The sequence below is a fragment of the Triplophysa rosa genome, linkage group LG9 (genome assembly GCF_024868665.1).
Source record: "Triplophysa rosa linkage group LG9, Trosa_1v2, whole genome shotgun sequence".
Classification (NCBI taxonomy): Eukaryota; Metazoa; Chordata; class Actinopteri; order Cypriniformes; family Nemacheilidae; genus Triplophysa; species Triplophysa rosa.
In genome coordinates, this window is record NC_079898.1 from 24234974 (window position 1) to 24262809 (window position 27836).

The following is a 27836-nucleotide window of genomic DNA, read 5'->3' on the forward strand; positions in this document are numbered from 1 at the left end:
AGTGCCCTATTTATTTTGTACTTAATATACAAAAATAGTTTTTAGTACTTCCAAAGAGATCTAAAAGGAGATGTATTCAATATTGAGACACCATGAATAGAAGTAGAAAAACTATATTTTTACTATTCTAAGTACAAAAAAAAGTGTGACAATATAGCACATTTAAGTACATTATGCGTGTACTTTAATAAAGTGTAGGCTACTTAGTGCACTTTGAAGTATACCCTCAGCAAACTACAGTACTAGTTTAGTAGTTTTTATACTGCAAGAAAACATTTTCTTTGTGAACTTAACAGCATACTTATAGTTTAGAATTTAAAGTATTGTTTATATATATTTTGCACAAACACTGTTCCTATTTAGGTATTAATTTTAACATTTGAAATTTAACTGTTCCTGGATTTGTTGGATCACTTCATTATCCCAAGTTTTAGTTGGTGTTTGTCAAGTACACTTGTGCAAATTACATTTACGGTCCTCAGCAGGTTCCACCAGCAAACTTTATAATATTTTATTTTGTCATTTTTAGGCAGTGTGAAGCAGCCACAAGAGTTAATAAAGCAAAATGCTCAGAAGATCTTGTCTAGACATGAGTTACTAAAGGTAGCGCGAGTGGCACTGCTTTGTCATTATCTCTATAAAAGTGGGCGATTGTGATGTGAGAAATCCTGGTGTGTCGACAGAAGAGTCAGTCAATGTCTTAAATGAATCAATCGGCCACTGAAGCATGAACCAGAGAACAGGAGGGTTTGTGTTTTCTGCAGCGTTTCCTCAGGTACGGTTGAGGTTACAGTGTGATCAGATTTCTTTAGCTGACATCATGTAAGTAGACTCCAGAGAGCCATCGATTTTCAGCAAATGCAACATTGTTTCCTGTTCTCTGGTTTATAGCCAATCACAAGGGTTTAGGCTTTGATATAGGATAGATCTGCAGATCTATGGTTACAGTGGAGATGTTATCTGTCACAGCAAAAATAAATTGAGTTGGAGTTGTTTTTCGACCACATGACAGTTAACACTGTGTATATGCTAGTGTATGTTACCAAAATTTACATTAAAGGATACATCAAAATAGCGTTAATATGTTTTATGAAGAGGATGTACAATCTTTGTGAATTATCTACACTCTTAGAAAGTGAAGCTTATTCAAGTGTGCTATTAGTATACTAATTTTTAACTAAAACGTACTTTTTATGTATTTCTCAATATATATTAGAAGAATCAGAAGAATCAGAAAGAGCTTTATTGCCAAGTATGTTTGCACATACAAGGAATTTGTTTTGGTGACAGGAGCATCCAGAACACAGAAACAGCAACAACAGTACACAGAGACCATAACACAATAGAATACAGTACACAATGATTTAAATAAGGGCCTATGGGTATAAAAAATTAAGAAATACAATACAATAAACATAAGATAAAGATATAGAGAGTAAAGCTATGTATGTATGTAAATATGTACAAGTAAAAAATAAGAATAGACTATTGTAGTACAAGGTATGTGCTATATACAGCAGAATGAATGAAATATAATTTACAGAAAAAGTTGTATAAAAAATAGATAGTGTATTATCTGGAGGATATAATTATTATTGCACAGAGTTATTAATTGCACGTTGGTAAAAACATGTAACTGATTGAGAGGTAGATGGCCTGAGGGAAGAAGCTGTTTTTGTGTCTGGTTGTTGTGGTGCTCAGTGCTCTGTAACGCCGACCAGACGGCAGCATTGTGAAGAGATGATGGCTTGGATGTGAGAGGTCCAGGGTGATTTTCTGAGCCCTTTTCCTCACTCTGGATGTAAAGAATTCTTGGAGGGTGGGCAGGGGAGCACCAATGATCTTCTCAGCAGTCCGAACCGTCCTCTGTAGTCTTCTGATGTCTGACTTTGTGGCTGAGCCAAACCAGACATTGATGGATGTGCAGAGGACAGACTCTATGACAGCTGAGTAAAACTGTTTTAACAGAGTTTGTGGTAGGTTGAACTTCTTCAGCTGATGTAAGAAGTACAACCTCTGCTGGGCTTTTTTACCAATGGAGCCAATGTGATTGTCCCACTTCAGGTTCTGAGAGATGGTGGTGCCCAGGAACCTGAATGACTCCACTGCTGCCACAGTGCTGTTCATGATGGTGAGAGGGGGGAGTGCAGGGGGGTTTCTCCTGAAGTCCACAATCGTCTCCACTGTTTTAAGCGTGTTCAGCTACAAGTTGTTATGACTGTACCAGACAGCCAGCTGCTCAGCCTCCTGTCTGTACGCAGACTCATCACCATCCGGGATGAGGCCTATGAGAGTGGTGTCGTCTGCAAACTTCAGAAGTTTGACAGAAGGGTCCTAGGCAGTGCAGTCATTTGTGTACAGGGAGAAGAGCAGTGGGGAGAGAACGCACCCCTGGGGGGCGCCAGTGCTGATTGTGCGGGTGCTGGATGTGAGTTTCCCCATTCTCACTAACTGCTGCCTGTCTGTCAGAAAGCTGGTGATCCACTGACAGATAGAGCCAGGAACAGATAGCTGGGTTAACTTTGTCTGGAGCAGTGATGGGATGATGGTGTTGAAAGCGGAGCTGAAGTCCACAAACAGGATCCTCACATAGGTCCCTGGTCTATCCAGATGTTTCAGGACAAAATGCAGCCCCATGTTAACTGCATCCTCAACAGACCTGTTTGCTCTGTAGGCAAACTGCAGGGGGTCCAGTAAGGGTTCTGTGATGTCCTTCAGATAAGCCAGTACCAGTCTCTCGAATGACTTCATGACCACAGATGTGAGAGCGACGGGTCTGTAGTCATTCAGTCCTGTGATTTTGGGTTTCTATGGGATGGGGATTATGGTGGAGCGCTTGAAACAGGAAGGAACTGTGCACAGCTCCAGTGATGTGTTGAAGATCTGTGAGAAGATGAAGGCCAGTTGAATAGCACAGCTTTTAAGACAGGCTGGGGAGATACCATCTGGGCCTGGTGCTTTTCTTGTCTTTTGTTTCCTAAAGACTCGGCACACATCCTCTTCACTGATCTGAAGTGCAGGAGGTGGGGTGACAGAAGGTGATAGGTGTTGTGTAGAGAGAATGTCAGAGTTGGAGTGAGGTGTAAAGTTAGCATTTTCAAATCTGCAGTAAAAGTCATTCAGATCATTGACCAGGTGTTGATTGCCTGCAAAATTGGGGGATGGTGGCTTGTAGTTGGTGATGTCTTTAAGGCCTTTCCACACAGACATAGGGTCATTGGCTGAAAACCGGTTTTCCAACTTTTTAGAGTAGTTTCTCTTAGCCACTCTGGTCTCCTTTGTCAATGTGTTCCTAGCCTGCTTGTACAAGACTTTGTCCCCTTTTCTGTAGGCATCCTCCTTGGCTTGGCGAATCTATCTGAGTTTTGCTGAGAACCATGGTTTATCATTGTTGTATTTTAAGGAAATCCTGGTAGGAATGCACAAATCCTCACAGAAACTGATGTATGATGTTACAGTCTCTGTGAGCTCATCCAAATAGATGGAAGCAGCTTCAAAAACACTCCAATCGGTGCACTCGAAACAGGCTTGTAAGGCCCACTCTGTTTCGTTGGTCCATCTTTTAACAGTCCTTACCATAGGTTTGGAAGCTTTTAGTTTCTGCCTGTAGGCTGGGATAAGGTGAACCAGGCAGTGATCAGACAGTCCTAAAGCTGCTCTAGGGACAGAGCGATATGCATTCTTTATTGTGGTGTAGCAATGGTCCAAAATATTTTTGTCTCTGGTAGGGCATGTGATGTGTTGTCTGTATTTTGGCAGCTCGAGTGTAAGTTTTGCCTGATTAAAGTCGCCAAGAATAATAAAAACAGAGTCAAGATGTTGTTGCTCAGTGACCGTGATGTGATCAGCAAGCTGTTGTAACGCCACGCTCACGTGCACTTGCGGTGGAATGTAAACACACACGAGAATGAACGAGGAAAACTCTCGCAGAGAGTAAAAGGGCTTACAGTTAATGAAGAGTGCTTCTAGGTCGAGACAGCACATCTTCTTCATCACTGTTGTATCTGTACACCACTTTTCATTGATGTAGAAACATACCACACCACCGCACGATTTCCCCGTTGATTCTGCGTCGCGGTCCGCTCTGAACAGCTGGTAGCCGGGCAGATGTAGCGCACTGTCCGGGATGAAGTCATTTAGCCAAGTTTCCACGAAACACAAAACAGCAGAGTTTGAAAAATCCTTATTTGTCCGGTAGAGTAGAAGAAGTTCGTCCATTTTGTTTGGCAGAGAGTGCAGATTCGCCAGATGCATGCTAGGCAGCGCAGTTTTAAAGCCGCGCTTTCTGAGCCTGATTAGCGCGCCGGCTCGCTTCCCACGCTTGCGCGTCCTGGAGTGCTTTGTTAACGCCGCTGCGCCTCCGACTACGATGTTAAGTAAAACGTCCGAATAATCAAAAACCGTAGAAAATTAGAAAAATATCATCAAAATACTAATATCTAGTAGTATACTTGAAGTGCCAAAATAATATATAGACATGATGTTAGGTTCACTTTAAGATACTTAAGCATAAAACCACAAAACTATTCGTTTACTAAGAGTATACTTCAAAGTGTACTTACATAATCTGAAGAATTTGCTAAAATTGAACTAGTAAACTGTCAGTACATAAATTCACTTGTAGTATAGTTGCAGTATAAATTAAAACTGAATGTATACTGGTTGTGTTCTCAATGTTTACTGCTGTCACACTTAAAGTATACTATGGAAAGTACACTTATATAAACTAAAAAGTGGGCCCATTTAGTCCCAAGTAGTATAGAAATAGTACACTTATGCTAGTACATAAATATTAGTAGATACTTACTACATAAAGAGTTGAGATTTACTTTGAGTGTACTGTAAGTGAGTGGTGTACACAAGCACACACCGGTGCAGCTGTGCCGGAGAAGCGCACATTTGCCATTCCACAAATTTCCACACTGCTGTAATTATGCAATTATGCTGGAATTATACAGTTTTGAACACGTATTAGTGCACGAGTGCTCAACTGGGAGAAAACATTTATGAATAACATTTATTATTGCTCATTTATCCATTGCATTAGTAAAACAATACAATTGCTGAGCCAAAACAACACAGATATCAAACATTGAATCTTAAGCCGTTATGAGGATGTTATTTTGTGCGAGACCAAACTGTCGGCGGAGACTATCTAGGGTCAGGAATGCTGTGCATGTGTGTGAAACTGACAATAATGGGTGTGACACATCCCATAATGCTTCATTAGAGTGTGTTTTAGAGAGAAATGTAAAGATATGAATGCTTACATTGTAAGTGTTTTGAATAACACACAGTCAGTGTGGCCTATGGAGAACTGCTGCTTAAATGGTTGACTCTAAGAATGTGTTTAATGTTTGGTCATTTTTGGGGGGCGTTCATTTAGATGCATTTTGAAAACTATACTGATATTGTATCATGAAATGAACACAAGAATGGCAGATGACTGGACTGTGTTTGTGCTGGCATGACGCCCATGCAGTCTATATTTTTCTGATATTTTGCCATTTAATAGCCCAAGGTCACTTGTAATTATATGCCAACCTATTGTCCATCCCCAAAAAATGCTTGATGATTTCAGCATCTTGACTGTCATATTCACTGCTTTGTATTTGGTCGTTTTCATGGATCCGTGTGACCGGGGATCATGTTGACAAAATTGCAGTCGACAGTATACGCAAAAAAATAAATATTTTAATTTCCCCTAGTTTTTAGTGTATTGCTGTTCTTATGTGCACCCTAGCATTAGACATTAGGATTTATTTTTTATTTTTTATGTATTACTGTTTATTATGTGCACTTACTCTTACTCTAGTCCTAACCAATATTTTACCATTTTTTATTATATTTATTAGCCCCCTTATTTTTTATTTTCTTATTTTAATTGTTTTATTCGTTAATATTTTTATTTTGTGTTATGAAATGACAATAGGACCTTTGAATTCTGAACATGAAAATGTAATCTAATGTATTTATTGGTTTGGTTTTTAGGTCTTCGTTGTTGTATAAATGCATCCTTATAACATTAAACACGTGGATATTTTCTTTACACCGTATGGCACAAATCTCTCTGTTAGCCCTGCCGGTATAGGCTACATAAACACAGTGAAAACAGCACAACAGTAAGGATTCTGCCTCTTTGGTTTAATATATATTACACACAGTCAGTCGGCCAGGATGTGAGCTCTCTGTATAGCGCTTGTTTGTCTTTGATTGGATTGTGTTATTTATTGGATTTTTAGAGTTCTATATAATAGTTATTGCACAGCATTCTCTGCCTGGTGCATTATTGTTCTGTATTTCAAATCGGACACGAGAAGCGACCCTTTAATAACCAAAGCCCCAGCTCTCCAGCTATTCCACAAACACTTCACTGCGGTCGTCAAGGTAACGGCTGTCCCTCTCCCAGTGGGGAGGTAAATTGGTGGGATTGTTCATTGAATTCTTTAAATGAAGGGTCCTAGTTTCACGGCTTCTCTCGCGCAGCACCGGTGCCTTTCAATGCTTCTCTTGTTTCACATCCATATACATTTTCTGGGTTTAATTTGCAACGCTGCCTGCTCTGTGTTTGATTGCTGTTTTCCATTCCCTCGGTACAAATGGCTTGTGACAGCAAACCAAGCCGCCGAACGAGAGGAATTTCAATGTCGCCGGTGCCGCCGGTGAAGGAAAAGCAGAGACAACATATCGCTCGCTGTCTGTCGTGTCGCAAGAGAAAGGCGAAGGTACCGAGAAGAGTTGAATTTAAAACATTGCCATTCCTTCCAAGTTTCTCAAGTGAATTAGAAAAGTAGCGAGATGGATGTTGGATGAATGAAACTAAATAAAAGCGCATGTAGCATGGATAAAAATTGTAAACATTAGTCTCTTTTATTCTTTGAATCAAAGCATGTACTAATTGAGTTAATTTAATGTAAATATTCAAAATTAATAGTAAAGAGCGATTAAGCATTGATGCTATTATTGCAGTTCTATGTGCTATGTTCGCGCATTTTATTTAATATTCATTTTCATTGCTGTTAGGTTTTAGTTCCCCACACGAATAAATATAGCCTACTGTATGCAAGACCATATAGAGAAGGGGCTGACATTCTTTTTGTTTGTTAGGTTATAAATAGACCCTACACATTTTTGTTCCATATAGTTTCTATACCTTATTTGGTTGTAACAGGTGTCTTATAATATAAAAAGATGTGTCTTCCCTAGAATAAATGAGCTCAAAGCTTGATGCTACCGCTCTGTGTCTTGTCTTTGTGCTCACAGATCTGAACAGGGGAATTCTCTCGCAACATCCAACCTATTATGATTCGATTTAAAGGAAAACACAGAAAGAAACTTAGTGTTCGAAAGGAACCAGAAGTCTAATAATTGCTCATGCTCAGTCTCATCTACAAGAAACAATTATGTTCCTTGTTTATGGAAGATTAAGTTCAAAGAATCAATTTAACGCTGACAATGAATGCGATAAAAAGATTGGGTTTGATTTAAGACAGTAGCCTATACTGTTGAATTGTCAGTCCACACAACCACCAGCTCAATTCTTTGCCCGTGAGCTATCACCGTGTTTGTCTTTTTTCTTAGAGTAAGGACCCAGACAGTTCATCCATCAGGTTCATCCTGAGCAGACACTTCATCAATCAGGTCAAGGTGCATCCTGTGAGCTACACCACGAATTAACCAACGAACGAGCGTGAGAAACGGATGGGCGGAAAAGAGCTTGCGCACGCACGACGCCAGCCGAGAATGATTGAGGCTGTGAATATATCTGCTTCTCGAGCATTTGTGAATTATTCCTCCACGGCTCGCGTTGCTTTTGAGATAGAGAGAGAGGGAGAGAGAGAGAGAGAGAGAGAGAGAGAGAGAGAAAGAAAAGCAGAATGTGAGCGAGTCAGAGAAAGATGGAGGGAAGCAACCGGAGAGAGAAATGGCAACTAATAGGCGTCTGGGTAGGCAGAGGCAAGTCTTGTGTTATTCGACGGCGCTCGCTTTTGTTGGCTCTTAAATTGCTCTGAGATTTAAAAGCTCCTGGCCTCTCGTGCTCACTTGGGACTGCATCAGATCCATGTCTCGCATACACAGCCAACAGGAACGCTTCCCTCCATCAACCCGGCCAATTAAAAAGCCTCCCCTTCTACCCACGACTCTGTATGCTGATGAGACGGCTACCGGAAGGCTGCGGGTCATTCCGGCTGCCGGAGAGCTGACTGCTGGTGCCCCGTTCTATCAGTGTACAGGTCAGGGGTCCAATCTGCATTCTTATGGGAAAGACTCGAGACGAGGTTTAGTGCGCATCTACGTTCATTCTTTCTGCATTTACATTTTAACGAAAGCTTATAGTGCATTCAAGTATAAACTTTGAAAAATGCTGGGTTGTTTCAACACTTTGAAAAAGGAGGTGTTGGTGAGTAACACATTGTTTGTGTTATGCTGTTCAACACATTATGTGTTATTTTTACTACATTTTAGCTGCGTTCCATTTGATAGGGTTCCTCCGCAGTGTTCACTGCTTGCTCCCTACTCCCTGAGCACGGGATATCCTTTGAAGTGGACTTCGATGACAAAAAACGCTTAATTGGAATGCCCTGCAACGTCATCAAAGAAAGGCAATGGCCGGTTGCGCAGATTATAATATATATATAAATATTGTAACTTTACTTTAATTAATAATTTAAAATAAATATACATAAACGTAACATGCATTATGTATCTAATCAATATAATATTCACTTTTGTTTATGCTTGTGTTTAGTATTTGACTGATGCAGCTTTGATTATTTGAAACTCTAATGTTATGCAATATAAAAACACATTTTATTTGGTCAACTAGCTTATGTGAAGATGTGTTCTTAATCCATGGTCGCGTCAATCTCATCTCGCTTTTTTATGTGGTGCAGCTATATGGTACAGCTGTAAACATTCCTGAGGTAAATAACATAACATAAAATAAAAAAAGAACTGCTGCTGCTTACTAGTTTGACATTAGTTTGTAATAATAGAAAAATGGATGAATCCTTACACGCATATGAAAACTGCTTTTTAATTGCACAATAAAATATAAACACAAATAAATACATCTCGAGTGTGTAGCCTACATAATAACAATGCTACAAAAAGTAAAATAACACATTTACGTGAAGCAAACCACAGTATTAAATATAATTAACAATAATTAAATAAACTTTCACAATGTACAAAAGACATACGTAAATTCGTCCATTGTTTTTCTGACTCGTGCCGCAGCGCGCAATGGCCTTTGGGTGATTTTCCACTTCCGGCGAAGAGATGTATCGATGTTCCGATTCCCTACGCCTTTCGAACTGAACATGTCCGCTCCCTTCAGATTGGAATCTTACTTAAGATGAAGGAACACCCTGTGAAGTCCACTTCGCAGTCGCTTACTGCCAAATGGAATGCACCTTTTGTGTTGATTTTGTGTGCAATCAATTAAAGGGACAACACACGTTGTGTTAAACGTAACAAAAAGTAACACAACATTTTGTGTGTTGTCCTTTACTGAACACAAAATGTGTTGTTTTAAAGGTCCAGTGTATGAAATTAAGCGGCATCTAGTGGTGCGGTTGCAAATTGCAACCAATGGCTCCTCCCTTTCGAAGCACTACGGCGGCTGACACAGAACAAAGATGTCAACATGTTTTCTATGCCGAAAGAGATAACATATAGAACAGTTTGTCAATTTAGGGCTACTGTAGAAACAACATTTTTGCAGTGTTGCTGTGCAAATGGCAGTCATGAGACCAGCCTCTTCTTACATTTACATTTAGTCATTTAGCAGACGCTTTTATCCAAAGCGACTTACAGAGAGTTAAGGGAGCAATAAGCGATATGTCATACAGGAGCAATAATACAATAGGTGCTAATACAAAGTTACTAGTTTCAGCAAAAGCTAGATCAATACCTGTTGAGAGAAAGAGAGAGGGTTAGTGTTTTTTTTTTTAATTTGACTGTGAAGTATTCACAGAAGAGATGGGTTTTAAGTAGTTTTTTGAATGTTGTGAGAGATGTGGTTGACCGGACTGAGTTAGGAAGAATGTTCCATCAGGAAAGAGTTGTGAAGGAGAATGAGCATGAAAGCGATTTACTGCCCTTATGAGAAGGCAATAAAAGACGCCACTGGTTTGCTGAACGCAGGGTTCTTGATGGGGTGTAGGAGTGTAGGAGGGTGTGAAAGTATGCCAGTGTAGATCCAGTGATAGTCCTGTAGGCAAGCATTAGTGACTTGAAACTGATACGGGCTTTAACCGGTAGCCAGTGGAGAGAGATGAAAAGGGAAGTCACATGAGCCCTTTTGGGCTGTTGGAAGACGAGGCGTGCTGCTGTGTTCTGAACCAGCTGGAGTGGTTTGATAACCTTTGCAGGAAGACCAGCAAGGAGAGCATTGCAGTAGTCCAACCTTGAGATTACCAGGGCCTGGACAAGGTGTTGTGCCGCATGCTCGGTGAGATAGGGTCTAACCTTTCTAATGTTGAATAAGGCATATCGGCATGACCGCGTTGTCTTTGCAATGTGATCATTGAAGGGCAGCTGGTCATTAAATATGACACCGAGGTACCTGGCTGTTTTGCAAGGAGTTATTGTGGTATTGCCAAGTTGGATGGTGAGATTGTGTTGCACCGCGGGGTGTGCTGGAAACACGAGTAGTTCTGTCTTGGCAGGGTTCAGCTGGAGGTGATGCTCTTTCATCCAAGCTGAGATGTCTTCTAGGCAGGCTGTAATGCGAGCTGCTACAGTGGTATCGTCTGGGTGAAACGAGATGTAGATCTGGGTGTCTTCAGCATAACAGTGATACGAGAAGCCGTGTGCCCGTATGATGGGTCCCAAGGATGTTGTGTAGATGGAAAAAAGCAGCGGTCCAAGCACCGATCCCTGAGGGACCCCAGTGATCATGTGGTGAGCAGTGGACAGCGAGCACCTCCATGACACCCTGAAGGATCTGCCGGAGAGGAGTGCCTGAGATTCCTAGAGATGACAGGGTTGCAAGCAGTATCTGGTGCTAGCAACACATTGAATCTCAAAAGTCAACGTGTTTTAATTTTGGTTAAAGTAAAGTTTAACTCAATGTGAAAACAGTACTAATACTGTAGGAAAGTAATTAAATATACAGTTGGTTAACCTGCTGTAAAACTACAGCAAAGTTTTACAGTGCACTATTGGGTTGCATTCTAGGTTATATTAACCCAGGGGTTAGGTTTATCCATATTTCACCCAACCAATTGGTGAAAACAACACAGCATTTTGTTCATATGTAAATTAAACCCTAAAATTGGCCAGAAACAGTACATAGATTAACATAACAAGAGTTTAATTTCTCATGTTTGGTGGAGTAAAGTGAGAAAGATTTCTGGGTTTGAGGCTAGTGAGTCTAAGTTTGTTTTAATTGTTGCTAAAATAATAAATGCATGTAAAACAACTTTTTATGTTGTGCATTAAAAACAGGCAGAAAACTCCTTGTTCATCAAAAGCCTTGCATCTAATTTAATCCGCTGTATACAAATTCATATGTCACTTTATGCAAACATGCTGTCTTTCACTATAATTAATGATTCAGAATGACTTTGGCTTTTAAAAGTGGCCTTGCCCAAAAGATAATTCAAATGAGACTGAATGAAAAGCCTTAAATAGACTTTTTACCATATCTTTGCTCTCTGACTCCAGCGGTGTGATTCGTGCTTGTGGAATGCTTGACCCATCAATATTCATCATTCAATTATTCCCTGTAAAATATTGCATGTGTTAAGCGTTTCATTAAAGCAGATTCCTACCGAGCCCTTGCTGTAAAAACACACGCACCCGGCCGTTGAACCGCTTTGACACTGACCTGCCCTGTGAAATGCAGAATATCGGAGAAGCTCTCGGCTGTGTATCGCATCGCAGTTGGGCTTCGCTCTCTCTCTCCAAATGTTCTTTAAATTTCTTACGGTCTCCTGTATAATACAAGCTCTGAGACCAACACGTCTCAGCTACCATTAAAGTTTCATTAAAGCTGTCGATGGGAATTTTGCGCTAGAGGAAGAAATGGGAAGCACAGGGGGAACGCTATTGTAGATGAATGTGAGAATGTGTGTGCACATTAAATTATTAGCTATTAGTTTGAGATATTTCTAATCACCAGGTTGGCTAACTTACATGACTCAAAGAGTTATCTAAGAAAGGCCAGGATTTAGCTTGCATATCTCATGAAGATAAACACAAACAATCCCAAACAGAAGCGTTGGAGATTCTGGTAACTAATTACGTCCCGCTCCATCAGTGTTTCCCATCTTTCAGCCTCTCTAAGCTTGCATAGGGAGTTATTGGCCCCCAGGAACCCACAAACTGACCCTGCTTGACATGGAGCACTGAGCTCAAGACACAAAGAAATTAAACACGTCAACCCCGAGCACTACAGCGGCCCTTAGAGCTTTCTGTAATGAGGGAAAGCAAAACTGAGCTGCAGGACGTTTGGCATGAAGTTCTTCATCTGTTTCCCAGCGTCATTAAAAAAGGTCACGTGACCGTGATTCGGAGTTCATCTTTCGATAAACATCATGCTGGTTTTCTCTCTCTCTCTCTTTCTGCCTCTAACACTCGCTTTACCCATCATTCATTTCTGTGGTGTCATTTGTGCTTTATCTGTGTCCCAATCTAATCCTTCTCTTTTAATATTCTAATAAAGGCTCAAGGTTGAATGATGGTTATGCATTCTGAGTAGGAAAATAAATTAAATCACAAGGGATAGTTGGCAGAAGAACACTCGCTAAGAGCAGTAATCAAACATATTCTATTCTGTTTTATTTTATACTATCTTGTTCTTTTGCTTTTGGTTCTATTCTGTTCCGTTCTGTTCTCTTCTGGTCTGTTCCAGTCCGTTCCGTTCCGTTCTGTTCTGTTCGTGTCCTGTCCTGTCCTGTCCTGTCCTGTTCTATTGCATTCTGTTCCGCTGTGTTAAGTTTTTCTATTCTATTCTACTCTACTCTACTCTACTCTATTCTTTTTCTATTCTATTCTTTCTATTTTCTTTTTCCTTTCCATTCCATTCCTTTCCTTTCCTTTCCTACTCTACGCTACTCTTTTCATTTTCTATTCTATTCACGACTGCCTAATGTGTCGTGGCCTAATGGTTAGAGAGTCGGACTCGTGACCAGAAGGTTGCCGGTTCGATTCCCAGTCGGGTAACGACTGAGGTGCCCTTGAGCAAGGCACCTTACCCCTACTTGCTCCCCGGGCGCTGCAGTGATAGCTGCCCACTGCTCCGGGTGTACGTGTGGTCACCACTTGCTGTGCGTGTGTTCACTACTCTCTGGATGGGTTAAATGCAGCGGTCACATTTCAGGTATGGGTCACCATATCTGACTAATAGGTCACTTTCTTTCACATTTTCTTTTCCTTTCCTTCCCATTCCATTCCAATCCAATCCATTCCTTTCCTTTCCTACTCTACTCTACTCTACTCTACTCTACTCTACTCTACTCTACTCTACTCTACCCTACACTATCCTATCCTATCCTATCCTATCCTATCCTTTTTCCATTCCATTCATTTCTGTCATGTTCGGTTTAGTTCCATTTTATTTATATTCTATTCTATTCCATTCTAATCTATTCCATTTAATTCTGTTTTGTTCAGTTCAGCTCTTCAGCATTTTGTTGTATTTTATTATTTTCTTTTCTATTCTAATCAGTTCTAGTATCATTCGTTCTGCTCTATTTTTACCTTTTCTGTTCTTCTTTTTTGTTTGTAGAAACGAACATTCTGAAGTTCACTTCTATTGTCTGTTCTTTTGCTCCGTTCTGTTTTGTTTGCACACTTGAGAAACACAAACAAAGAAAAAAGAGAGCAATCTTTATCTCATCAAGTGTCATCTTAAGGCTCTCTCTTATTACCAGACAGACAGAGAATCCGCTCCGAAGAGTTCCGAACATCCGCTGCCCCTGTTTATGTAGATCAGACTCCTTAACACAAAGACAAGAGACACTTCACAACACGTCTGCCTGCCTTACAGGTCTCACTCACACACACATATTGAGGACATCCATCACTTTTATCGCAATTAAACACACATTGTAAACAAGCGGCTCTGATCTGATTAAGCACACCAACTCAATCAGCACGGGTGGACTCGTGGCAGATACAGATAGCAGGCGTGAAATACGGACGGATTATCGTGCACGCCGGGGACGAACGTTCGCCTTCTAACGAACAACCTTTGTGGGGCATCCACAAATGAGAAAAGAGAAATAAAGTTAGAGAGACAACAAACAGCTCTCGGGCTGTTGATAAGAGAAACGGAGGTCCAAAACTTATTTGCTAACTGAAACGTATAGATTTTCCAAAACAAAAGAGTCAGCTAATTGGTGCTTTCAAAAAACACATCCTTCCACTTTGATCTCAGAAATGACATCCAACAGAACAAAGCCTCACAATGAGATTATAGCAGAAAAGGTCAAGAAAGCGTGTGCATTGCAATTACCACAGTTCTCTGCTTGTTTAAATAAATCTGAATCACAGTGTCACGATTCACAACACATTGTTTGATAAATCATTCATGTAAATCATTATGCCAACAACAGGAGCTGTGTATAAAACACAAATATATTATAAAACAGCCCAAAATGTTGTCCTTAAAGGGGTAGTTCACCCCAAAATAAAAACTCTGTCATCATTTATTTACTCTCTTGTCATTTTAAACTTTTTCTTTTGCAGAGCACAACATTTTGAAGAATGTTGGTGACCAAAAACTGTTGGTCCCCATTGACTTGCATTGGTTTCGTGTCCATTCAAAAGAAGTCAATGGGGACCAACAGTTTTTTGGTTACCAGCATTATTCTGCAGAAGAAAGAAAGTCAGGCTTAAAGGAGTAGTTCACCTTCAAAATGAAAATTCTGTTATCATTTACACGCCGTCTTGTCATTACAAACCTATATGACTTTCTTTCTTCTGCAGAACACAAAAAAAGATATTTTGAACAATGTTGTAATAAAACAGCACAGCTCCCCATTCACTTCTATTGTATGGATACAAAACTAATGCATGTGAATGGGGTCTGTTAACGACATTCTTCAAAATATCTTCTTTTGTGTTCTGCGGAAGAAAGAAAGTCATGCAGGGTTGAGATGACAGAAATACAGAAAATAACTGAGATCTCATATGTGATTTTTCTTAAAGGAATAGTTCACCCCAAAACAAAAACTCTGTCATCATTTATTGACCCTCTTGTCATTTAAAAGGAGTGGTTCACCTTCAAAATGAAAATTCTGTCATCATTTACTTAATGAACTACATTGAAGGTATTTAAAAAGGCAATATTTACTTTTTAATATTCACGAATACTTTCAGATGATGTTATTTAATTTTACAATCGGAGCAGTATTTATCTCGCACGACAACAATGAAGATCTCCATTAGTGTGACAGCTAATTTACAATAACAAATTGAAAACAAACTAATGAACATGAGAATTCATTTCGCTGTAAACAAGCGTTTTTCTACAGACCGTCTCACTTACTGATTCACTGAAATGAGTTTCAGGCGTTGCATTTGAATGAGAGAACAGTTCAACGCAATCCGTACTTTATATTGCATACTCTGCAAGACTGACGTACACATGTAAATAAATAAATTCTGTTTCGGCTACCGAAGCTTTTGTTCTGTAATTTGAAATTCTGAGCTCCTTCCATGAATATCAGCTATGTGGCTCGCCTTCATCGGAGGAGCCGGAAAACCGACAGATTCCACCGTATCATAAATCTAAAATGAAGAGGATGATGTCGGCTCGGCTCATCTTCTCATCAGTCAGTCTGTACTGATGGGGACTCTTCTGATGGCGGAAGGGCCCAGGGGCCCCATTTAGGGAGCCATTATAAATGAGGCTTATCATAGCAGCATAAACTGTCATTCAATCACACTCGGCATGTCCTCTATACATCCTTTTATCAGTCTGTGCTGGTGATTTCTCATAAACGCACACAAACATGTGATGAGGTAGACGCAAAGACTCAACTACAGCAGTCTTTTACATTTACATGCTGCATGTTTCTATGTGTTTCATACTTGTACATTTATTTTCTGAGTTACGTAGGTTATCTCAAGAATACGAAATTTATATTATGTTGACTCTGTGCAGTCTGCAGGTGTCATGAGTTCAGAATGTTTGATGTTGCCTATTTCTAACAGACAGTGCTTTTTCTAATGAAGATGGTTTCAAATTGGCTTTCATCAAAGATATTGTTAAACATTGCTCTAGAATAAATTTAAAGTGATAGTTCACCCAAAAATAAAACTTCTGTCATCATCTCTTGACATTTAAAACCTGTATGGTGTTTACTTTCTTCTGCAGAACACAAAAGAAGATATTTTGAAGAATGTTGTTAACTGGCCCCCAATCACCTGCATTGGTTACAATAGAAGCGAATGGGGGCCAGTGCTGTTCGGTTACCAACTTTCTTCAAAATATCTTCTTTTGTGTTTTGAACTTTGCACTGGTAAGCTTACTATTTGTTCAGAAAAGTGGTCAACTGAAAATGTAACACTTCTTTCTACATTTGTAGGCTGCCTTGTAAACCGGCATTTTAAACATTTGAGACACAGCCTGCACTGTAAAAAATGCTAGGTTTCAACCCAGGTTTGGGTCAAAAATGGACCAACCATTGGGTTTCACATTAGAAACATTTTCTGGGCTAATTTACCCCAGTGACTAGGGGCCTCATTTCTAAATGTTTAAAATGCTTTAAAATGTATAAAAATCCACTGCAACATTCATATTTATAAAACAGTCTTTGACGGTGAAAAGTGCTTAGCGCCACATCAGGGTCTGAGCAGACGTTACGCACGTGTGCTTGTTCGAGTGCTTCATGTTTTTTGAAATATAAACTATTCCTGCCGCTCGTAAAGGATTTGGACATTAAAGCTGTTCTTTTATGTCAATGACTTTAATTAAATTTCAAGATCATTTCCATTTATAGATTTCACATCTGAAAGAGAGGCGGTCGTTCTATGAATCACACGTGATGTACGCACTTTGAGAAAAGATCGTAAAATTTACGCAGCATTTTATAAATGAGGCCCGTGGGTTCATCCCGTTTGACCCAACACTGGTTGAAAATCACCCAGCACTTTTTAGAGTCTGAGTGTGTTTGGAAGTGCCAGATGCTTATGCGTTTCCTAATGATAATCTCCTGTATCGTGATGTTTAAACTGACTCCACTTTGAGGAAAAGCAGTTGCACTTTCCATGTTTAAACCCATTATCAGTTTTATATTTAATGGCTGTGTTTTACCAAAGTGAAGGAGCAAGAAGTTTTTTAAAGGTCTGAGAAAATCACAGATTCAAAAGCTGTAATTCTGTGAGAGGAGATGAAAAACAGAATTTTGTTGTGTTCATGTGTAACCTGGGAGACCTCTAAACACAGCTTTAAATCGTGATATTTTTTGATATTTGCTCTCTCTCTCCGTTCCTCTAATTCACTCTTGCTCTTTGTCTTTCAAGTTTTCACTCTTAATTTGTTTTATTCTTATGAGTCTCTTTCTCATTAAGCCAGAGTTACGTTTTGGACACATACCAATTTTTTATTATCACTCATTTTTACTAAAGCAATTAAAGTCTTTTTGAATGTAAATTATTTACTGTCAACCTGGTGTCACGCCAAAGCGTGTAACACCGAGCATTCACTCGAAAATGCGTTTCACGATTTGCCTCCTCTAGACTTAAACATGACACGCTCTGTTCTTTGCACGTGTAAAACTGAAACGATTTTATAAATATGTATTATTTGTACTGATATATAAAACAATAGATATTTTAGAGCACTTAACCCCACTCCTACCCTAAACCTCAACGATAAAAAAAACACGCAACAAGCACGGGCATTTATTAAAACACACAGCAAAAACTGTATAAAAACAATACGAACAGGTCACGTTGTATTTTTTTTAATTTGATTTATTTAACAATAAAAATTAAAACAAGTACAATCCAGCCCAAAAAATCAATTCATAAACATTTAAAAAAACTGTCGAGGATAGAAAACACAAAAAAGCCAAAGGCTTATTTCCATTGTGGTCCTCGGTATTCAAAAATGGATGAGCAGTTCATAATGGGAGTGAAATCAACAACACACATCAGCATATCACATAATAACTTCTAAAAACATAGTTAAAAAAGCCATTTCTTAACTTCTCTTCTCAAAGGACCTTCTTCTTGAGTTTGTTTTAAACAATCAGGCAATTCATTCCAATACAAAAAATAATTCTTCCCAATTAAACTCTTAAACCGACACAAGTATATATTATTTATCCTTGCCCTTGTAGAAAAACCATGAACATCTCTTACAAAAACATAGTAGTCATACAAGTACTTGGAACATTTCATCATCAACTTCATCATCAATCAAAAATTACCCCTTTGTCCACTTTTAAAAACCCTATTTCCCTAAAATGATTATTATTCAAATGCATTCGTGGATGTAGACTCAGAATAATTCTACACAACTTGTTCTGAGCAGTCTGTAGTTTACTTTTGACTCGTTTCGTAGAGCCACTATACCAGAAAGTTGCCGCATAATCATAATGTGCTTGCACTAATGCACCAGCTAACATTTTTAAGGTTTGTTTATCTAAGTAAGCAACCTGTCTTGCTTAGAATTTTATTCGATTACATACTTTAGAATAAACTACAACAGCCATGCTATCCCCTGTCAATTTATTATCGAAAGTACATCCTAAGTATTGCACTTCTTGTTTAGAAGTAATAGTCAAATCTCCAACCCTTCTAATTTGGAACATTTTCTCAATTTAGCCGCAGAACCAAATAAAAACAGCTTATTTTGAAAAAAAAAACAATTGGATACTTCCGCAATCTCTCTACTTAGCTCACTTTCTATTATTTCTTTCCTCTCATCAGTAACAATTATTGTAGCATCAACAGCATATAATAAAAGGTGGCTAGAACAGGCCATTTTTAGATAAATTCCGAGTCTTTTATAGCCATACGATTGCGTGAACACACTACCGCGTTCCACGAATGCACGCAGTGGCGTATACGCTCAAGTTTAGCACGTGACGCAATCGGAGCAGGACAGCCAATGGTATTTCATAACGTAAGCGAACAAAATGATGCAACCAGTCACAAGACACACGGGAGCCAATGCCATTTCACAATCGAAGCTAACGTTCCGGCAGCAATTTTTTAAATTGTACGCAACCAGAACCGATTTTACGGCAGACAGAGAAGGTTCTTTGGCATCGGAACGCTTGGAATAATTGCACTTTTTGAATAAATAGCATCTGTAGCCGTATCTGCCTGTTATGTGTTGTATTTTATATTATATAATATACAAACTGTTAGGTTTAGGTGTAGGGGTGGGGTCAGGTTACGTGCTAAAATGTGTCTAAAGTGTGCGCACAAAGTAACAAACGTACACAAAATACCATGTACACCAGTACACGTCATGAATTATAATAAGATTAGAAAATCGCCCCGTTCCACCTCCATACATGCGTGTCATGTTCACGCCTAGAGGAGGCAAAGCATGACACTGAGACGCATGTGTAGCCAGGTTTCTTCTACCCTTCAAAATGCGCAAATTGAAATAGCGCATTGAAAATACGCCCAATGGAAACACGTCAATTTTCTCAAAAACTCCCATGTATCGCAAAAAAGTTCTCATGCTCGTATGAGGTGTTTTTTCAAGCAATACGATAAAAGCATATTTCGCAAAACTGCAATGGAAACACTTTTTGTCGTATTTACAAGTCACATGGCATATGAAAAAGTCACGTGACCATTGTATGTTTTGGTAGAACATTTGGAAAGATAGGATGTAAGGAATTCACATTAAGTAATATCCCAGATAGCACAATCCATCTGGTTTACGTCTATTTGACGTCTGCATTTACATCTGCAAGACATCTTAAATACATAGTTTGCTCATCTGCAATACGTCTCGGAGACGTCTGAACGTCTGTAATACATCTGCTAAAGATCTGGAGATCTGCTGCTTAAAACATCTGCTAAACATCTTAGAAAGAGCTGTTGTACATCCATTCTAAATCATAAACATCTTACAGACATCTTCTAGATGTCTATATGATGTCTGACCGCAGACATCTCCGAGACGTATTGCAGATGAGCAAACGATGTATTGTAGATGTCTTGCAGATGTAAATGCAGATGTCAAATAGACGTAAACCAGATGCATGTGTGCTATCAGGGATCTCATATGATGGCCCAAATGCAGGAAAATGAGTGAGTGCAGTATGGAGATTAGGAACAGTGAGGTAGTATGACATTTCTCTTCACTCTTTCATCACAGTAGGTGGAACTATGCACTAAAGTTTGTTTGCAACCTGCCATAAAATGTACAAAGAAGAAGTACGGTCAGAATGACTTATCGCGAGTAGAATCAAAATACACTTTAATCGCATAACATAATGTAATCGAAACATTCCGCGATATTGTTTTAATCGACATGTAGAAAACATCGCTTAAATTTTGCGCAAATCTGTAATGGAAACCTGGCTTATGAAGGTGGAGTAACGTTAGCAGAACAGGGCGATTTTCTAATGTTTTTATAATTCATGACTTGTACTGTTGTACATGGCATGATACTGGGTTGGCACTGTAGGAACAAAAACGTTAAACAAATCTATCTTCTAAACTATTTCTACAAAACTATTTTAGATTTTTCAGTGTAACCACTCATAACCTAGATTACAGCTCTGCACACCTCAGGCATTCTCTCAGACGGCTTCATAAGATTCATACTGTTTCATTAAACTCTATTGGTTTTCCCATGTATGCTGCTTTTCCATAAAGGGATTGTTCAACCAAAAATAAAGATTCTAACATCATTTATTCGCCCTCATGTTATTTAAAACCCGTGTATGACTGTTTCTTCTGTGGAACACAAGATATTTTGAGAAACGTCTCAGTGGTTTTGTGTTCATACAAAAGAAGTCAATGGGTGGCAAATGTTGTTTGGTTATCGACATTCTTCAAAATATCTTCTTTTGTGTTCTGCAGATGAAAGAAAGTCATACATGACGTGATGAGGTAATGATTCACACACACACAAACCTTTAGATCAAACGTTTTTAAACTCTCGGCAATGTAGACGTTTGGTGCACTGGAACTGTAGTTTATCTCAATTTAATCTGTAACAGGTCTCTCTGAAGCAGACGTTCTTGATCAATTCATGAGGAGTCAGAAAGTAATATTACTTCATCTGCGTTGGACAAAGTACAGCTACAAGAAATGACATTCAACCCCATTGAAAATTCAACTGGAATTTTGTGTAAGTATCATCTGCATCCCACAATCAATTTATAATCCAATATCCTCACCAAAAGAAAAGTGTAAATTGTGAGTCTGATTGATTAAACATCAGTTAAGAGCATACAGCACACGGAAACCGCTTCAGGGGGAGTAAAAATTCGATTAGACTGTTTATTTTGTGGGATTTAAGTCTTTCTTCTCAGCTACCTGCACATTATAGCCGCTGATATTTTTGAGAGGACAGACACAGACTATAAAACATACAATATTTATTACTCCCAGGTCTTTTATTTTGAAGGGCAGATTGATGTTTATGGCAGAGACAAAAAGGATCAATAAATAATGACTCAGTATGTCTACAGATTCTTGAAACTATAGCACTTGAGTCATATGGACATTCTTTAGGTTAGTGATACTTTTTAAATTCACTTTTATGGAAACGATGAGAGGGAGTACATACATTGTTTTTGGGTGAACTGTGCCTTTAAAAGCATCTAGTTCTGGCTGAGTATGATGTGCTATGAAGTCCTCTGCAGCGTCTCTGTGAAAATGTCAACTTTAGATGGTGTCATCTTAGAGTTTAGCCGAGTAAATCCCTCTCTCAGATAGCCCACTTCAGGCTTTACACCAAACCTCTGGGCCAATCTGTGCGATGTGAGGAAAATACCAAGCCGCTAATTAACGAAAGCTATCTTGGCTATGATTTGGAAATAAACTCTAATTTAGTCCTGAAAGCAATTAAGCGAGTCTGTAATGGTAAAACAAATGATAGCAGAAGGTTAATGGGAAGGGAATTAAAATTCAGATTACGCTGATTAAAGCCAACTGTCATGTGGTCAGACGGAAGCGAAGAGAAGTGAGAGAACCCAACACACTTACAGGAAACTGAGCAGCTACTGTTATACTAGTTATTAAATAATAGTTTGCCTAAATAATGGAAATTCTCTCATAATTTACCCTCACGTATATGATCTCTTTTCCAGCATGTTATCTTCTTGAATGAAATTGAACTCCAGTTGAATTAATTTCTTCTGAGTTAAAAGAACAGGTTTGTGAGAGAAAACAATATTTTGAGCTTATATTATTACTTTTTGTTTGCGTTTTGAGATTTCATAGAAAATTTACAACTCAAAAGCTGTGTCTCGTTTCGGAAGGCTGTGCCGTCGTGTCTTCCGGAGGTCACATCCTCTGAAGGATGCGGTATACGGAGGATCCTCAATTTAGAATTACATGAGACGTCCTTCGTAGGAAAAACTGGCAGAAAAGGAAACAGGAAGTACCTAAACAATGCCAAAAGAGTTAAACAAATTTGATGTAGGATATAGAAAGTAATTAGTAATAAGTAATTAAATGCTTTTTGGAGAGAGTAATTTGTACAGTAATCTAATTACACTGTTGAATATGTAATTAGTAACTAGTAGTTCATTACTTTTTCAGAGTAACTTACCCAACACTGTCGACGACGTATGCAGCCTTCGAATGCAACCTCCGGAGAATGCATCTTTCTGAAAAGAGACAAAGCTACAATTAATCCAATACTTTTACCCCTAATTTTCAGACTTTCTCAGTGTTTGGGGTTTCGAAAGAAACACAATTTTAAAGTTTGTTGATCTCAGCTTTCAGCTAATGCAGCACAAAAAAAAAACACCCATTTACAAGTGAAACAGGAAATTTGTGACCAACACTATATATTCAGTGTGAAAGATTGAGAGAATGCAAAGACAGTCAAAAGTGGTGGAAAAAAGATTAATCTATCATACATGTACATTTACAAATACATGTAAAAACCTCTTTGCAGTATTCCATATATGCAAACAAACATTGCATCTTGTTTTTGTTACCAGTTTACCCTTTCGGATTTTCTGCGGATACATGCAAATAAATAACATTGTTTTCATTTGAAATTTGGGAGAAATCATCTCCAGAATGAAACAAAAATGAAATTTAGAAATAGTCAATTTAGAAAAACTGAAAATTATTTAGGAGTGGTCTCTTCATTTTTTCCACGGCTGTATGAGAAACACTCCACAACCATATACTGTAAGTGATGATGAATACCTAACTTTACAGGGTTTATTTTAGACTGTAAATATTGTACCATGACTATATTCACAATATACTGTAGAATAACCTTTCAAAACTAATAGAAAGAAATGCTAGAGTTGATCTGGCATGACTGTGTTCAGCTAATGGTACAGTATACAGCTCAATCTTTTATTCATGGAAGTTTTACAATAGTTCAAATGCAGTTGTGTTCAGCACATGGTGTTCATAGAGCACAGTTCCTATTTGCACGCATGCGTACAGAAACGTACTCATTCTTCACATGCTTAGAGAGCATCTTAAGTATGGGCCCATTGTAAGTGAAAAATGTTTGCATCATTGTGTGCATCTCGTCCACTAAAGTCCTCTTGAAATCTATGAAGACATTATGGGGTGAAGGTTGAAGTCTAACCCTAGAAAACAGAAATGAGGACATTTTCCATTATTCAAGATTTTGTGTGCCGAGTTAAACTAACAGGCACTTAGTTTTTGAGTTTGGGTCAAGGGGTCTTTCCTCAATTCTGTGGTCATTTCTGAGGCTGTACTTTTATGGCATTTAGCCGCTGCCCTGTGAAGTATCCGCCTGTCTCTGTTATTGAGCTTTGACATGTGACCACAGCTTCTCTATTTACAATGTGTCTGGGGACTACGGCTGTCAGCGTTACCTCAGTCAACTGATAGAAATCCAATCCAATGCTACAGTATCAGCACACACCGCTACAACATCCCATCCGGCTCTTAATGCCATATCAGGTTTCCCAATATCACTCGACCTCTGACCTTCGAGACCTTTCTCATATCAACAGTACAGAATTATGCTGAATTTTTTTATAGGGTTTTATCTTTATTATTTAATTTGCACGCTTACAGATAATCTCCTGGGTGGAAACTATGCAAACTGTTTTCGCTGATGTCAAAGTTTGACTAACTTAGCTCGCTTCTGCAACATTTCTCTCCGGCATTCCTCCACCCATCACCATTATTCTCTATAATTCATTAGATCCAGAACTAAACTGAGACTGAGCTGAGCTCTACGTTACAGAAAACTTGCTAAATGTGTTTACCCGATCACGCTGGCAGATTATATAAGCGTGCATACACACGTAAGAGAAAGATAAAAATGCAAATAAATGTCCACCAGACCTTAACTTGGGTCACTTTTTGTGGGTGCAAAAGGAAAACCGATATTGCGTTTGTTTAGCATTTGGAACAGTCTGATGGGATCAGGGTGCACATAACTATTGTCAGAAGTCATAAAGGAGGGTTTCTTTCAAGCTAAGAAAGCAAAGAGCTATAAATGGCAAAACCTGATTGTTCTATAAAACATTGGATTAAAATATAACCATCCTCACAGATATACACTCTAAAAAATTATTCATGTGGCTTAGTAAATATCACAAAAATAAACATTAACTTCATAAAATCTTTTAAAATCATTTAAAGGGGTCATATGACACGGCTAAAACGAATATTATGGTTTGTTTTAGATGTAATGCAATGTGTATACACGATTTAAGGTTCAAAAACGCTGTATTTTCCACACATCGTGCATGTTTGTATCTCCTCTTTGCCCCGCCTCTCTGAAACGCACAGATTTTTTACAAAGATCATCGCTCTGAAAAGCGAGGTGTGCTATGATTGGCCAGTTCACCAGTGCGTAGTGATTGGTGGAATACTGCAAGCGTGTGAGGGAAATGTAACGCCTCTTACCATATTTGGAACATCAGGTTCCTCTTCAATTGTACTGACAGGTACGCCCACCTTACTTGCATATACATTTGGGCGGTCTTAGTCAAATCAGACCACCAACTGACGTAGATTTGTGGGGGTGTGGTTACACGAGGCGTTTCAGGCAGGTCTGGGTGAGCATTCGCTTTTAGATAGAATGCATCTTTTGTTCCCACACTTCAATATTTGGAAATTTTGGGCAACAAAATTTATACATTTTATATACATTTTTTGGGCAACTTATAAAACACCAAAAACAAAGAAAAACACGTATTCGCGCCATATGACCCCTTTAACTGATTTTTCTCAGTAGGACACAAAAATCCAACAGTTAATTTCTCTAAAATGTACATGTTATTGAAGTTAATTTAATGAAAAAGTAAGTATTTAATTAACAAATTATATTTTTAATATACACTTAATATTTTTGGTGAATTCTAATAGAAATATTTGAGTTACTCAGATTTACTTAATTATTTTACTTACATTTACACAATTTAAACAGCTTTCAAATTTTCATTTTTTTTTTTTGCGTAAATTGTTTCTCCTAAAATAACCGTGAGTGTACTTCAATCATTAGCACAGGTTTTAGTTTAAAAAAATGATGAGTTTTTACCATGCAAACATACTTTTAAGTTTTCTTTAAATTCTGATTTCTCAAAAGATTGAGTAGACGAATATGGCAAATATGACTCTTTTGTCAGTATAAGTCAAGTATGCTGTACTTAAGAGTCATTTTAAGTAGACTGAAAGTCTTTTTTATATTTCAGTGGCATTTTTGGAAATGTGCCCAAACGCAGCGAGTTTGTGTGATGTGATGATTTCTTTCCATGTTCTTTAAAATACTCACGATAACAATATGTATAAATAAATCAAATGCTGTGAGTTTGCTAATTCATAACTCTAATGGATGTCAGAATGTAATTTAGTTTAATGCAGCACATTCCACAAATGTAATTTACATGGCAATTAGCTTATATAACACTTACTAATGGTGTCTCAAATATTTACATTATGCATTCATTCATTTAGCAGATGTGTGTTTTGTTTTTTTGAGCAACATACAAATGAGGAATATAAAAACAGAGACAAGGTAGACCGTAACGTGAGGATTTCTCTGAAAAGTATAAAGCATTGTATGAGCTGGCTACAGCTGCCATGGTTATTAGATAATGTACAAAAACATCCCTTTTAAATACTTCATTTTTCAAGGACAGTAACAGCAAAGCTTTAGTTTTGTCAGGTCAGTTCATTTACCTTTATGCATTTGGCAAGAGCTTTTATCCAAAGCGACTAAGGGGTGTTTTAGCTCTACATTTTTGTGCGTTCCCTGAGAACTCAATAAATTGAGCTGAAGGAACATTAAATAACGCAAAAAAATACAGCATGTTGTATACTGAGACATATTTACCCAAAACAACAACTTAAATATTCATGACACAATTCTATAGCCAGCACATAAACGTCGGATTAAGCATTGAGAAATACCACATGCTGAAGTGGCACAAATGCTTGGCTAATTCACCTGTGAGAACATTAAACTTTACGTTCTCAACAGAACAGATGCCGCGTGCTATCCTGCGAGAAACCAGAAAGAATTTACCGCCGCAAAAACAGAGCAGCGTTTCAAAGCAAATAGCTTTTTTATTTACCACCCAGCTCTATCAGTCTCACAATCTTTAATTGCATTTTTACGGCATGGACGAAGAGCAATCAGCAGAAACCAAAGCGAAAACAATAAATAGTGTAAGGTAGGGAAAAAAACAGTGGGAACGTTCACTTTACACCTCCGCATGAAGCAGCTGCTTCTTGTTTTCTCACAATTTATCAATCAAAATCCAATCAGTCCACAGACTCTCTGCATTTCTGAGAACTGCTCTCATCCGGCATTCTACAAACCCCCGTTTCTTTACTAGTGCAACGTTTTAAACCTGCTGATGCTGTTCTGAGGACCAAAGGCTGATGGTAAAAACCAATCAAGCATAATATTGCAGTCATGTCAAACATGATATAAAGTTGTATGTTCTGGACAAAGCATCGACTAATATGTAAACACTTAAGTCTTCTAATGTTTTAAAAACCAAGTCAAATCATTTCTGTATAAATCAAGTAAATAAATAATGTTTGGGTAATCTATTAGAAATGCAAATATCATCAAAATAAATGTACATTTAAGGACTTATGTATCTGTCATCAGATGTGGAGATGGTACCCGAAGAGATGATGGGACTTTACACCAACACGGTTGGTTTAGAAGGTCTTGGGTCTACAGTTAAAAAACAGAAGCAGTCCTCTGACAGATGTGCTGAAGAGACCATCATCCAGCACTTCACACAGTATGTGACATTTAGAGATCCACAGAAAGGTTAGACTTTCAAACACACACACACACCTGTGAGTCTCTCTATCATCTGTTGTGATTATTTTATCATTATTTCAGCAAACTCTTGTTCACAAACCTCCACTGTCTCTCTCACAGCTATGATTCAAAGAGCATGTATGGCCATGATAAACAATGATATATGTGGTGATATGTGTACAGTAGTTCCCAACCCGTGTTTATCGAACGATAACCATTTACAAACAACTGTATCTCTGCCTTAGGACAACTGACTACCATAGTAAGACTACCATAGTGAGACAATGGTAAATTTGTGTTTACTGTGGTTTTACTTGAAATATCATGGTTAAACTATGGTTAAAGGGAAATTCTGTCACGAATTACTCTCCCTCAAGTTCCAAAGCTGTATGAATTTCTTTGTTCTGTTGAACACAAAGAAATATATTCAGAAGAATGT

The 27836-nt window shown here is 38.4% G+C and overlaps 1 long non-coding RNA gene across 1 annotated transcript; it reads left to right on the plus strand.

The window, feature by feature from the left end:
• The first annotated feature begins 20218 nt into the window (after nucleotides 1-20218).
• LOC130559712 (uncharacterized) lies at nucleotides 20219-27363 on the plus strand. Its single transcript, XR_008963606.1, has 4 exons — nucleotides 20219-20270; nucleotides 21016-21045; nucleotides 21156-21286; nucleotides 27236-27363. It is a non-coding gene; the product is annotated as an uncharacterized LOC130559712 (long non-coding RNA).
• The last annotated feature ends 473 nt before the right edge of the window (nucleotides 27364-27836 follow it).